The sequence below is a fragment of the Oxyura jamaicensis genome, chromosome 3 (genome assembly GCF_011077185.1).
Source record: "Oxyura jamaicensis isolate SHBP4307 breed ruddy duck chromosome 3, BPBGC_Ojam_1.0, whole genome shotgun sequence".
Lineage (NCBI taxonomy): Eukaryota > Metazoa > Chordata > Aves > Anseriformes > Anatidae > Oxyura > Oxyura jamaicensis.
In genome coordinates, this window is record NC_048895.1 from 73,693,604 (window position 1) to 73,704,385 (window position 10,782).

Consider the following 10,782-nt stretch of genomic DNA (forward strand, 5'->3'; position numbering starts at 1 on the left):
ATTAGGGAATAATGACTAATGACCATGAAATCATGAAATTTTGATGCATTAACGACACCAATAAAATCCTAAAATCCTGTAATATGTTGACCAGATCTACCTGCAAAGTATATATTCACATGAACTTTTCCCATATATGGCACATTTGCATTTCATTGACTTTGTGTCTATTAGGATTATAGAAATTTAATTGCTTTGTTAAAATTATATGTTATCATTATATTAATTTTAAATGTTTTATCCAGTAACTGTGTTTATGTTGGCATGGGTCTCTGGGAAGTGGGCAGCAGGAACCTGCTTTAATCTGCAGATTAAATTTTCTGTACCTTTTCAAAAGGTTCATCAGAAACAGTCAATAATTTGTGGCTGATGATGCAAGGTCAGCATTGTACCTAGAACAGTTTAGGCAAAAATTGAGTCAGACCTTTTTCCGCAGAACAGTGAAGATCTGTCAGGATCAAAAAACTTCATAAAATTGATTTTGATTTTGTCAATATGTCCTTTGGAGGCAGAAGAAACAAGGGGAAGAAGACAGTCCTGAAAATGTCAAAATATGCCATTTTTATTATTTTTATATATGAAATTCATTAATGGTTCCTTTTGAAATTACCCATTGTTTCAGATATTTCTTTTGTATTGCCTAATATATATATATATATACAATATGAAATAAAATTAAAATAGAGAAGGAATGTTTAGATGTAAAATTAGATTTTTCAAATACATTTTTATAAAGAATTATATATATATATATATTAAAGAAAAATATCTTTGGAAATTTGGAAATCCACCACGAATTGATTTCCTGCAATATCCTTTTATATCTAACTTGTGTATATAGTTTTATAGACATTCAGAACGTATATTTGAATAATAGGAAATTTATTTTTATGTATGTTTATTTTTAAGATTAAACCTATAGTAGAACAGGAATAAAAATTACCATTATAGAACTTCAAGGGGTGAAGAACTCTGTTATCCATTACATTACACAAAATATCTTTTTCAGCTTTGAAGTATTACAAGACCTTGTATATTTTCTGTTACTGCATTCAGCCAAGTGAATTAACAAACTGATATTTTATATCCTCCCTTGTTACATGTAAACACACAATCTAAAATATCTTCAGTGTTATAGAAATATTTTTTTAATTAAATGTAAAAATCTATATACAGCTTTCCTCTCAGAATTCAGTGGATTCATGTTTTACTATCAAATGGGTGCATTTACATTAACATCTACAGAGTATTTTCAAGCAATTCTCTCAGATGTTTCCATTCTTACACTTGGCTTTCAACATCAATGGATATTAGACACCACAAACTGGATTACTTTCAGATAAGATTAAGTTGGCAAATAGATGCCAAAAGTACATTTCATGCAGTGGCTAGCGGACATTCAGTCCTTGGGACTAGTGTAGAGAATCAAAAATAAGCACCTTTAAATGCATATTTTGTGGATCTTGATTACTCATCATCAACTGTATTGATCCACATATCTACTTCTACTCCTATTTGCTACTATGTTACTTACTAATGTAGATGTACCCACATGCACCATGATACTGAATTCCTTTCATTAATCAGTTCTGTGTCATCTTAGAAATTCAGTAGCTGAGATTTATTTATTTATTTATTTATCCTGAGCTATTTTTATTCCTCTGCTCTGATCATTAGAAAGTTTTCTTTCCCCAGTTTTTTGACTGATTGCTTTCACGATCATCTGATTTCCATTTGCTGATCTTAGATACTATAGCTTAAACAGTCTTTTTAACTGAGATTTAATATTTAACATACTGATGAAGGCAATCATGTCCTCTTTCAGTCATCTTTTTGCTAGGTTAAACTAACCAGACTGCTCCATATATGTTTATGTATTTTTCTTTAATTTGAAGCAAAGATTGGTAGTATCTGAAAAATTTTAATGCAATTAAACACTTCAATAAATAAGACATTATATCTTCCATTATAACTCTGTAATCATGACAACACAGAGGATAGAAAGGACCTTTTGTTTTCTTGTTCTTGTTGCCATGGTTATAGGTTTAACTTCCACTCTAAATTAATGCAGTACTTCATTAAATTGTTCAATTTTTATTAGATTTTATTACAATTTTCAAAATAATTGGTCTTTAAAGCCAAGTGAAAAATAATTTGTAATTTTAAAGCTTATATCTTTATAAAAGAAAATATATATTTAAAACAGGAATTTAAGATCCATGATATATCTTAAAACTGGCATCATCTGGAGGGAGGGATGGACAAATCCAAGGTTATGTGTATATTCATATGTGAAGAAATAGTGCTAAAAGAAATACTAGAAGAAAAAGCTCACAGAATCATAGGATCACAGGATACCAGAATGGTTGAGGTAGGAAGAGCCCTCTGGAGGTAATCTGGTTGCCTAAGACCATGTCAAGACATCTAAATGGAGCCAAAGAGGGAGACTGTGACCTCGCTGGGCAACCTGTGCCAGGGTTCAGTCACCTGCACAAAGAAAAACTGTTTCTTCATGTTCAGATAGAGCATTCAGTGTTTCAGTTTGTGCCCATTGCCTCCTTTTCTGTCACTGGACACCAATGAAAAGAGCCTGGTTCTGTCCTGTTTGTATGTTCCCTTCAGGTATTTACACACATTCATAAGATTCATCTGGAGCTTTCTCTTCTCCAGGCTGAAGAGTCCCAGGCCTTTTAGCCTTTTCTTATAGGAGAAAGGGCTCCAGGCCCTTAATCTCAGTGGCCCTTTTCCTGACCTTCTCCAGTGTGTCCATGTCTTGCACTGACTAGGGAGCTCAGAACTGGACACAGTACTCCAGGTGTGGCCTCACCAGTGTTGATCAGAGGGGATGGATCACCTCTCTCACCTTGCTGGAAACATTCCTCCTATTGGAGGGTACATTCTACCCCATCATCCAGATTGTTAATGAAGATAATGAACAGCACTGGACCCACTATTAATGTCTTGGGTACACCACTAGTTACTGCCCTCTAATTAGACTTTGACAAATCACCATTCTCTGGGACTGTCCATTCAGCCAGTTGTCATTCCATCTCCTTGAACTTGAATCCATTTCATAGCAATTGCCTTCGGAATGCACTCCCTCTGTTCTATAAAATATCAAACTTTTCTGAAAAATGAAAAATCAAAATTTGTTCTTAAACAGGGATAAGAAGTTTAAGCAATCTTACTGAAGAAAAAACAAACAAACAAACAAGTCTCTTGTTCTAACACCTTTTTGAATTCATATTGTTTTCATATGTATCCTGAATGCTGTTGCTTAAATACTGGTTTGATTTTCTCCTTTTAAGAGAATTCTGAAGACAATTCATATTCTCCAATGTAATGAACAGTTTATTTATTTTTTTTCATTATTATTTATTTATTTATTTATTTATTTTAGGAACAGCAGTTAGAAGCTCTTGGTAGCATACTATGATATGTTTATTTACATCTTATTCTGAGATTCAGATTAGTACTGGACAGATAAATTTTTCTTCTGGACCAGAAAGACAAAATCTCACTTGATCTTGGTTTTCAGTACAGATAGAGATTGTAAAAGTAGGGCCTCATGATCCCTCTGACTTTTGGGGTTTTATCCCAGAAACAATAGGATAGTCTCTGGTAAGTGCCTTGGGAACATACAGCTCTCCCCATGTGCAGGCCCAGAACTACCTCCTTTGCAAGACAATAGCTCCTGTTATTTATGACTGGAATTCATAATTTTCCATTTCACTATCCCACAGAACACACAGTTACAGCTGGGAGATCCTCAAAAGACACAGACTGTTATTTGTTCTTGAGCACAAGATTCAGGTTACTGACTTATTGGCTCTGGTGCCCTTTCCAAAGCAGATTACCTACCTTCTCGGTATAAACAAAATTCTTTAGGCCACGACTAGAATGCTGGTATGAAGAAGAGTTTTTTACTGGAAAGAAGAGTTGTTTTACTGGAAAATCTCAGAAGTGCATAAAATTTATGAATTATGATTTTTACCCTAATCTAGTTTGGGAGTGTTTGTAAACAACCCTGCTTCCAGTCCTTCCCTGCTCTTCCATATGTGGTAATATTTAATTGTATGGGGGCCATGACTGCATTTACATGTTCAGGAGCTCAGTGAAGGAAAAACATTTTGTCATTTTGCCTTACCATCTCTGTTCCACTTACAGTACAGCCCCTCTGCCAAACAGCCTAACAATAACATGCACAGTTCAAATTAATGACAAGAGGAACATTTTCTTATGAACACTTGTGATGGTTTTAGTCAATTTTTTAATACGAGAATGAATATTTGTAACTCACACATGACTTTGCCCATCTTACTCCTGTTCAACTGTGTTCACTTTCACATATATATTTATCTATCCCCAGATCAACTAGCTTATTGATGGCCCATATATTAAAGCAGATTTTCACAAGTGGGAGGGAATGTGCCTCCAGCAATTGCATTTATATGCCATTACCAGAAGTTACAATCCACCTGTCCTCTCAAATTTTGAAGGAGCTCAAACCACAGCAGAGAAGATGCAGGGATCTGGAGCAAATTTTACCTTTGAAGACAACTGCAGGTTGCAGCATTCTGCTGCTGGAGTTCACAGCCACCCATCCAGTTGAACTCTCAGTTCTAAAAGAGCTTTGTGGCCTCAGGTGACTTTTTTTTTTTTTTTTTTTTTTTTTTTTTTTTTTTTCATCCTGGAAGACTGCTGTTGTCTCCCACCATGTAACAACTGATGAAGAAAAGGTTGTTTTGAAGCTGTCTTTTCAACTTTCTTTAGGTTTTGCAATCAGAAGTAGTTAAAGTTGCCTTTTAAAATAGGAAACGGGAAGTCTTTTGCAGGACAAAAATAGGTATGTTTTAGCCAGTACGACTAGCAGTAAAAACCATATCAGGATCTGCTTAATTTTCATTTTCTCAGATATCCATCTATCTGCTTCAGCATAGTGAACCACAGCTTGATCTGCAATGACTGTGTTATGCTATTTTGTGCATTAAAAGAATGTAGACTACAAGTCTTTACCCCAGAGTACATATTGAGTAGTTACCTTAATGTGTTTTCTTCTAATACGCACTCTTCTGTTTGCTTGTAGCCTTTTACTTTCATGTTTAAAAATGATCAGAGCCTAAACCAGGAGAGCTGAAAATCACATGATTATTCTCTTTCAAATGCAAAGCCATCAGAGTCCTCTCCTGCAGAGGGCTGATAAGTGCTTTAAATTTTTCATATATGGTAGAAATTGTGGCCTTTCCCCTTTAGCCTTGATTAGGGTTGGGATTTAACACATGCTGCCTCCGTATTTTCTGTGATTAGATTGTCCTTGGGCAAGTGCATCCAGCATGTGCTAGGCAGGTCAGTGATCAGTCTTCCACAGGGAAAAGAACAAAACCAGAAAATATTCATAATTCATTATGATCAGACATTAAAGAATACTCTAGAGATATCTGCTGGTTGTGTGCATTTATTCTACAGTATTATTATTATTTTACAATTTGCTCTTCATGTCGGTCATTACCATATGCTTTGATTATTTTAATGCATTAGTATTTCCTGCCTTTGTATACACAAGCCAGAGTTTAATTTTCAACATATTTGCCTGTAGAAATATTTTGTTCTTTCAAGGATTGTTCTCAGGGCTAAGGAAATATTCTCTGTTTAAAAATAAATAAATCATACTAGGACATGATCTTGAACTTCATAAGAACTGCTGAATATTAAAAGCATGAGACACTTCCCTGCAAGATTTTAACTGTATTCTCTGCACTGCAGTGAAGTAAATATACATTGGTATGTGGCTATATAAATATTTACAATGCAGCATTCTCAGTTATAGAAAAACGGTGACTTATTTCTCCTAACTTTTCTTCCCCAAAGTTGTATTTCTTGTAAGTCTTAAAATGATGTAAGTTGTATATCTTAAAATGATACTCTTAACCAGAAAGCTCATGTGCATGGCTGAACAATGAGGAGTGAAGTTTGCCTTTCTGCAGGGAGCCAATGTGATTCCTATGCAACACAAGACCTTAAACTCAGCTTCAGAAAGTTTAACATTTCACAGAGCCACATAATGGCTGAGATTGGAGGAGACCTCTAGAGACCAACTAGTCCAATCCCATGCTCAAAACAGGGTTAAGTAGAGCAGGTTCAAAAAATAAATTACTTAATCTACCTGAACTTTTGCAAAGCATTTGACACTGTCCCCCATCCTTATCTCTAAATTGGAGACACCACATGCTGGGTAAGGAATTAGCTAGATGGTCACACTTAAAAAGCTGTAGTCAACAGCTCAATGTCCAGGGGGAGATTAGTAACAAGTGGTGTTCCTCAGGGATCAGTACTGGGATCGGTGTTCTTGAACATCTTAGTTGGTGACTTGGACAGTAAAATTGAGTGCACCCTGAGCAAGTTTGCAGATGATTCCAAGCTGTGTGGTGTGGTCAACACAATGGAGGGAAGGGATGTCATCCAGAGGGATCTTGACAGGTTCAAGAGGTGGGCCTGTGCAAACCTCATGGGGTTCAACAAGGTCAAGTGCAAGGTCCTGCACTTGGGCTGGGGCAATCCCAAGCACAAATACAGGTTGGGTGGAGAATGGACTAAGAACAGCCCTGAAGAGAGGGACCTGGGGTTGTTGGTGGATAAGAAGTTCAACATGACCCAGCAATGTGCACTTGCAGTCCAGAAAGCCAACTGTATGCTAGGCTGCATCAAAAGAAGCATGGCCAGCAGGTCAAGAGTGGTGATTGTCCCCCTCTGCTCTCATGAGACCCCACCTGGAGTGCTGCATTCAGCTCTGGGGCCTCCAGCATGAGAAGGACAAGGAAGTATTAGAAAGAGTCTAGAGGATGTCCACAAAGACGACTAGAGCACCTCTCCTACGAAGACAGGCTGAGTTGTTCAGCCTGGAGAAGAGAAGGCTCCAGAGAGACATTAGAACAACCTTCCAATACCTAAAGAGGGCCTAAAGGAAACCTGAGGAGGGATTCTTTATCAGGGAGTGTAGTGATAGAACAAGGAATAATGGCTTTAAACTAAAAGAAGGTAGTTTTGAATTAGCTATTCAGAAGAAGTTCTTTACTCTGAGGTTGGTGAGGCACTGGAATAGATTGTCCAGAGAAAATGAGGATGCCCCATCCCTGGAAGTGTTGAAGGCCAGGCTGGATGGGGTTTTGAGCAGCTTGGTATAGTGGCAGATGTCCCTGCCCATGGAAGGGGGGTTGGAATTAGATTATCTTTATCTTCCAACCCAAATCTTTCTATGATTATATGAAATAGGCTTTTCCTTATACTTTCACAGAATTTCCTTTATTTCAGTTTTTGCCCTTGCCTCTTGTCCTTTCAAGTTATCTCTTTGGATACCACTGAGGAGAGTCTGGTTGAACCAGACTTGCCTCTTGAACCTTTTGCAATTAATATACTCAATAAGAGTACAAGCCCTTCTTGTTGCTCTTCACATCCCTCACCAGATTCAACTCCAAATGGATTTGGTTTTAGTAACATCATCCCTATATGCTGAGACTGCATTTCTATATTTCTTCTGGGACTCCTATCACTGTCTCAAGAGCATGCCTCTTGAATGCTTCCTTTTTATGTTTTAGTTTAGACAAGATCTTGTTTGTCTGTGTGGTCCTCCTTCAACCTTTGCTGCATGTGGGGATAGACTGTTCTTAAGTTTGGAGGCAGTGATCCTTGAAAATCAGCCTCTTCTCTCCAAGGTTATTTCCTTTGGGATTATTCCAAGCAGGTACCTGAGGAAGCCAAAGTGTTCTGTCTTGAAGTCCAGACCTGAAGTCCTGCTAATTACCTTGTTCTCTCCCCTCAGGATGCTGGACTCCACAATGTCATGGTCACTGCAGCAACCTTCATATCTCCAAACCATTTTTCTTTGTTTGCAACTAGGTTCAGCAGAGAACCTCCTCTCTTCAGCTCATTGATGTCTTGTATTAAAAATGAATAATCAACACACTCCAGAAAGCTCCTGGATGACTTGTTCTTCTGATCTGTGAATTCAAGATCCACCCAGTAAAATGGGTTATCTCATGGTTACATTGGAACTGTTTTCTTCACAATTATAAAAAAATAGTCTATGATTTCTAGGAGTTTTTCTCATAAAGAATTTAAGTTTATAAAAAGATACAAATGCCCCCTCTTCACTTTGCTCTCCAGCTTGGGTTTCTGAAATGGGTTTTGAATCAGAGGCATTGAGTGTCTTAGTAGCTAGATAATAGAGATTCCTTTTCATTCCTGAGGTATCTTTTCTTCCAGGAAAACTTGCTGTTAGCTCTCTACCCTATAATGAAGTTCAGTTTGTTATTCAGCATATTCCATGAGCTAGTCCTTAATGTTTGTTATTCTGCTCAGATGTCCTGTCTTAACTATTACAATTACATTTAGTGAAGGTGAGTAATATAGCCATTGAAGCCCAGTAATTCAACCTGGTGCAAACATTTTACAATCACACCACCACAGCAAATCATAGCATGTTTTTAGAGGTCTTCACCTTCATGTGTGTGTATGTGTTCCTTGATGGTGTTACCAATAGCTAATAGTTAGTAACTGTAGTCCATCATTAACATATTTTCAGTTTATTTTGTCTTCCTGAAGAGGAATGTAGAAATACTGACAAGTACAATTTTACTCCCAGGGTTTTTTAAACATATATATATTTAGTTAAATTATGTCTTCAATTCAATAGATATATTGTTCAGGTTTGTATGACTTCCTTTTAAGTCACAGGGAATACTCCTATTTTATACAGAGGAATCAAGACTACAATAAATACATTGTTTATGTGTCAATAAAACCAGAATATATTATGTGAGCTTGTTGCTATTGAGCAATTCTTTTTCTATTTAAAACACAAAGTATTTTGTAAATGTTTCTACAATGGAGGAAAAGAAAACTCTCAGTATTAAATATACTCAAAGAATATAATGCTCATATTTGCTGTGTAAGGAAATTTCTATTTTGTGTGCATAAAATAGACCTTCTCTTACAATTACCATTATTTTCCCAGGTTTCTGATTATTTGAAAAACTATAAATATTCGTGAAAAAGTTAATTGTTCCCTTTGAAACATTTGACATTACTTCATTACTTTTAGAACACGTGAGTTTTTTCCCAGCCACAGTTACAATTAAGACTGATGAAATCATTAGATGTGTTGTAAACATTCAGTTTATCCAAATAGAGTTTGGCAACATCTTAAAGGTCTTCTGTCAGGTTCATTCACTGTTTAATTATTTGTTGTTGATACTGAATTCCAGAATGATTGTTGTCATTTGTCATTTCACTCTATTGCAGGTACAGAAACTAATTTTTCATTACATGGCTGATGGTTCCAAGAAGGTTTCAGTTAAGTGAACAGAAGGGATAATAACATCTCGGGAAAGTTTACAGTTTCCTCGTGAAATGAAACAACTATTTTCTTATGATTTATTAATCACAACAATGAATACAATAACTGATGAGCAAATACTGTCCTTTCCTAAAATCAGATTTAACTTACTTTTATTGATAATTATGGCTTATAATTAGCTTGATAATTATGGCTTATAAAACAAGTTATAATTCAGGGATTATTTTATTGTATTGTATTGTATTTTATTTTATTTTATTTTAAATTTCTTGTTACTTAAGTATTTTTAAAGGAAAGCTGACAAGACACAAGACACTTATCTTGGTTAAAGATAATGTTAAAGTGACATATGCAAGAGACCCTTCAGTACTTTGGATTCTGTAATCCAACTGCAGTTTTATTACATTTTGTATTTTAACTACCTGTCTGAGAAAGTAGATGATGTATGATATTTTCTTAGATTATTTAATTAGGATTAAATCCATGGAAAAATAACACTGCAGGATTGAAATTGTGCTGGTAATTTAAAAGCCATCTATATCCTAACCTTGCCTTATATCTATGAACTATTAGTTGTGACTTCTCAAGGGGTGAAGCCTTGACTCCCTACAATTGCAAGCAGAAGATACCTTTTTGTACTATATCAACAGTGAGGACCACATCAGTGTTTGTAGTTAAAACATTTTAAACTAGATTTTTTGAATGGAGGGAGAACCTACCTTTTCACCTATTTTAATCCTTCTTTTTAATCATAGAAATAAGTAAAATAGATATAAATATAGAATGCAAGTGTGTAAGTATGAAGCATATTATGTAGGCAAAGGTTTGTCACAGTGGCTGAAGTAGGTGTCTTTCCTGTTATATGTTCCTTTTTCCTCTCATAAGAAAATCATGACATGATTGGTTTAGTTACACAGGCCATCTGTATCATATACTCTTTAAAGCTACATTAATTGAAAGCAGAGAGAGGCACAAATTGCTAGAGATTTGAGATCCTTATTTTCAGTCCATGACACTGTCTGCCTTTGTCTCTGATCTTCTTCCCTACAAACAAAGAAGATGAGGTATAGCTCTCCTTTCTGTAGTTTCTTCCTTGTTCCATTTCCATCTTTTCAGCTAAATTGAAAAATACCTTTTGATGAAAGGACTGTTCTCTACAAATGTGGCTTGCTCATTTTCAAGGAAGAAATGTGTACAACGCCATTCGGTTAGAATGTTTGTGGAAAACAATTAAGCTGCCTTCTGGGTCAATTTCTCTACTTCTTGGTTTTCTAACAAGTGTACTTGCAGTTCTTTTCAGATGAGGCTTCTAATGCCTGGACCCCTGAGCAGCTTTTCATCCAAACTCTAAAACTGTATGATAGCAATGAAAATTGCCTTGATAATACTTATGTGTTTGGTCACAAAGGTGTTGTGAGGTTTAAATAATT